The sequence below is a fragment of the Rutidosis leptorrhynchoides genome, chromosome 9 (assembly GCF_046630445.1).
Source record: "Rutidosis leptorrhynchoides isolate AG116_Rl617_1_P2 chromosome 9, CSIRO_AGI_Rlap_v1, whole genome shotgun sequence".
In the NCBI taxonomy this organism is placed as follows: Eukaryota; Viridiplantae; Streptophyta; class Magnoliopsida; order Asterales; family Asteraceae; genus Rutidosis; species Rutidosis leptorrhynchoides.
In genome coordinates, this window is record NC_092341.1 from 97556234 (window position 1) to 97561386 (window position 5153).

Below are 5153 nucleotides of genomic sequence, written 5' to 3' on the forward strand. Positions count from 1 at the left end.
GTCGTTACAATGATAATCGTTACATATATGTCTCGTTTTGAAATCCTTAAGTTAGTAGTCTTGTTTTTACATATGTAGTTCATTGTTAATACACTTAATGACATGTTTAATTATCATTTTATCATGTTAAACATAGTCTATCAATATCTTAATATGATTCATATGTATTTAGTAAGACGTTGTTATAACGATAATCGTTATATATATCGTTTCGAGTTTCTTAACTCAATAAACTCATTTTTATGTATATCACTCATTGTTAATATACTTAGTGCGATACTTACTTATCATAATCTCATGTTAGCCATATATATATACATATATATATATATATATCATCATGTAGTTTTTGTAAATTTTTAACGTTCGTGAATCGCCGGTCAACTTGGGTGGTCAATTGTCTATATGAAACTCATTTCAAATAATCAAGTCTTAACAAGTTTGATTGCTTAACATGTTGGAAACATTTAATCATGAAAATATATTTTTCATTTAATATATAATCATGAAATAATCATGGAAAAGTTCGGGTCACTACAGAAGAAGTTTGAGTGGTCCGAAGAACAGGAATCTGCTTTTAAGGTTTTAAAGGATAAATTGACCACAACCCCGATTCTATCATTACTCGATGGCAACGATGATTTTGTAGTCTGTTGTGATGCCTCGAACTAAGGTTTCGGGTGTGTCTTAATGCAATGTAACAAAGTATAGCTTATGCATCTAGAAAATTGAAGAAACATGAGAAGAACTATACCACGCCTGACCTAGAGTTAGGAGATGTGGTATTCGCATTGAAGATGTGGAGACATTATCTCTATGGGATTAAATTCACGGTGTTTACTGATCATAAAAGTCTTCAACATATCTTTGACCAGAAGCAACTGAACATGAGACAAAGGTGTTGGGTCGAGTTATTAAATGACTACGACTGTGAGCTTAAATATCATCCAGGTAAGGCGAATGTAGTTGTCGTTGCCCTTAGTAGAAAGGATCATGCCAAACCGATCCGAGTCCGAGCTTTAAATATACGTATTCGTACGAATCTTACCTCTCAAATCCGTGAAGCACAACTTGAGGCATTGAAGGAAGAGAATGTCCAACTCGAGGGACTTAAAGGTCTCGTAAAGCAACTTGAACTCAAGGGAAACGGTATAAGGTATTTCAATAACCGAATCTGGGTCCCAATCTACGAAAATCTTCGAGAACTAGTCTTGGATGAAACACATAAGACTAGGTATTCTATTCACCCAGGCTCTAGTAAAATGTATCACGATGTTAAAGAGTTTTATTGGTGGCCTAATCTTAAATCTGATATTGCCGATTATGTGAACAAGTGCGTTACTTGTTTGAAAGTTAAGGCCGAACATCAAAATCCATCTAGTTTTCTTCAATAGCCAGAAATTCCGCAGTGGAAGTGGGAATGTATCACTATGGACTTTATTACTAAGTTTCCCAAGACTTCAAATGGCAATGATACTATATGGGTCATAGTGGATCGTCTTACTAAATCTGCACACTTCTTACCAATCAAAGAAATCGACAAGATGGACAAATTGTCACAACTTTATATCAAAGAGATTGTCTCACGTCATGGAGTCCCTATTTCTATCATTTCAGATCGTGACAGTCGATTCGTTTCTAGATTTTGGAAAACTTGACAATCTGCTCTTGGAACTCAACTCGACATGAGTACTGCTTATCATCCTCAAACTGATGTTCAAAGTGAGCGAACCATTCAAACATTGGAAGATATGTTTCGTGCTTGTCTTATCGATTTTGGCAAAGGTTGGGATAGATACTTGCCTTTAGCTGAATTTTTCTACAACAACAGTTATCACGCAAGTATCAAGGCTGCACCTTTTGAAGCCTTGTACGGACAAAAATGTAGATCCCCACTATGCTGGGATGAACTTGAGGACAGACAATTAACTGGTCTGGAAATCATTCATGAAACTACCGAAAAGATCGTTCAGATTAAGAAATGATTAGAAACTGCCCGCATCTGACAGAAGAGCTATGCTGATATTCGTCGGAAGGATTTAGAATTCCAACTTGGTGATTAAGTCATGTTGAAAGTATCCCCTTAGAAAGGTGTCAAAAGGATAGGACCCGTGGCATATCGATTAGAACTACCTGCTGAGCTTAGTAATGTACACAACGTGTTTCACGTCTCAAATTTGAAAAAGTGTCTTGCTGATGACACACTCGTTATTCCTTTGGGTGACATTCGAATTGATGATAAGATGCACTTCATAGAAGAACCAATTGAGGTCGTGGATCAAACTGAAAAATGCTTGAAACAGAGCACTATACCTATTGTTACAATCCGTTAGAATTCACGACGAGGCCCCGAGTATACCTGGGAACGTGAAGACCAAATGAGACGGAAATATCCCCATCTCTTCTCAGCCACAAACGCATCCGAGAAGTCTACCTAAAACTTCGGGACTAAGTTTTTATTAACGGGGAGGTACTATGACGACCCTCAATTTTTCCATTTCTGTTTATACTGTTCAACTATTAGGACTTTGTGCTCATGAACTTTGTTTAACAAACTTTGATTAAATAGTATTTTTGGTCAATATTTACTGTTAACAATATAAGTTTATGTTTTGTTTGATATTTATATAAACTAATGTAATATTAATGTGATAATAAATATAATTTAGAAACTTATAGGAACTAAGTAAAAATTTATAAAGACATGGACTAATAAGTAAATTAATAAATAAAATGTAATTTAAATAAAATGTAACTATTATAAAAATTAAAAAAAAGAAACCCTCCAATCCCTTGCATCTAGTCGACAATCCTGCTGTCCCTTTTCCTTCTATTTTTGTCGACCAAAAACAGCCTCCAACCCTCCTGCAAATCGATCACCAAAGCAGCCCCTCAATCAGCCTTTTTAGTCGACACCAAGCCACCTCCTACAGCCTCCTGTTTCGCCATCAATCTGCCTACTGTTTAGCCTTCTGTCTCATCCAAAATAGCTCAGGAAATCGAGTAAGTTTACTTCTGTTTCTGCTGTATTAATCGATACCCAAACAGCCTTCTTTCTGCTTGTTTTGCTGCTGAAATTTGCTGTCTGTTTCTTCCGTTTCTGCGTGATTAAACAGGCCATAATCAACCATAGTTTCTGCGTTTTTTTTCCTGTTTCCTGCTATTTCTGTCGAACAAATCAGACCCAAGAAACCCATCTGTTTTGGGTCGAATCTGTTGCTGGATACCTGCTGTTGTTTCAATTTTCATAATCATCTTTTCTCTTGATCTTAATCTCTAAAGGTATCCCTAAAACCATAACTAGATATTACTTATTAATCAAATAACTTTAAAGTATTATGTAAATTAATATGAACTTGCATATATGAATATAAAGATGATTAATGATAAGAATGATTTTAAGAATATGATTTTGATTATGAATAAGTTATAAAGCTATGTTATAAGTATTATCTATAATATGTATTAAGTATGATCATGATGTTAAATGATAATGATAATGATATTATATAAGGTTAAAATTATGAATATAGTTATGATCATGATTAGAATAGACAAAGGTTTATAACATGGTTATAATAAAAGATTATGATTAAGGTTAAAAGATAGACAATTATAATAAGAACAAGTATTATGAATAAGTTATGGTAGATGTTTATGATTATGATTAGTTATTATAATAAAAAGGGTTATGATTTTGTGGATTAGTAAAGTATAATGATAATGATATACATGCATGCATGCATGCATACATATGTATGTACATGTATACATTGTAGATATATGTGTGTGTGTATATGTAAATATATACATACTTGTATATGTATGTGTATGTGTGTATGTATATGTACGTGTGTATGTATGTATGAGTGTGTATTGTGTAAGTATTTAAGGTTAGTAAAATATAAAAAAGAAGAGTAATAAGTTTATATATATATATATATACATTAGTGTAAAGATGATATATATACATATATATATATATATATATATATATATATATATATATATATATATATATATATATATATATATATATATATATATATATATATATATATATATATATATATATATATATATCATCTTTACACTAATGTATATGTAACACATACATAAAATATATACATATATCATATAACTATAAACACATACATGTATGATAATAAATAAAGAATATATATGTATGTATCACATAGGTGTATATTTATATATGTAACACATATTAATAAGATTACATAATGATTGATTAATTATATAATAATAATATTATTATAACTTATAAATCTATCTATATAGTAACACCATAAATTACACTAAGTATATTATCACCTATATATATAATTAATAAATACATTAATAATTTGTTATGTGTATATATCTATAACGTGAAGGTTATAATTAAAGATAACGTATAAAGTCTACAAACATCACCGCTACTTGTGGCCTAGGGTGGTCCTTGTTGCCATATGGGAATCGCTTGTGGATTTCGAATGCCATGACTTAGATTCTGGTCAAGAATCCTGGGCGCCCGGTAACAGCAGACCATTCGAGTGACTTACATGATAGAAACGAAGTTTAGGCAAGATTGTCCAACATCTTTGTTAAGAATTTTAACCCGAACATACTACAACTAGAAACTTACTATAAGTGGAAGCTTTCCGTAAATAGTAGGTTTCCAAAAATAGAAACTTTTGAGAAATAGGAATTTTTCTCGAAAACCATCACTGTTAATATAGTTTTTATATTAATAAACAAACTTTATGTCTATTAGACATTAACTAATCAAAGGTTATATCTCTAGGTTGAGATCTCCGAACACATACACCGTTCTTACATCTTGCGTGGAATTACTTACTTGCTACTAAGGTGAACTTCATAGCCCCAGTTTTTAACTATCTTTATATACTTGTTTTGAACTTTTGGGGTGAGACACATGCTTGCTTTTAAAACTGTTTTATGTTTAGACACAAGTACTCGAAAACTTTATCTTGATTAGTTTAAACTGTGCTATGACATGATTTGTTTCATGCTAAATCCTTGCCATGATATCGTTAGTTGCTACTTTGAAACGCAAACTTAGTTATTGTGAGTAGGCCTACTGAGAGCGACGTCTCTAACCATTTGACCGTTGTTCTTTGGTTACATAATAA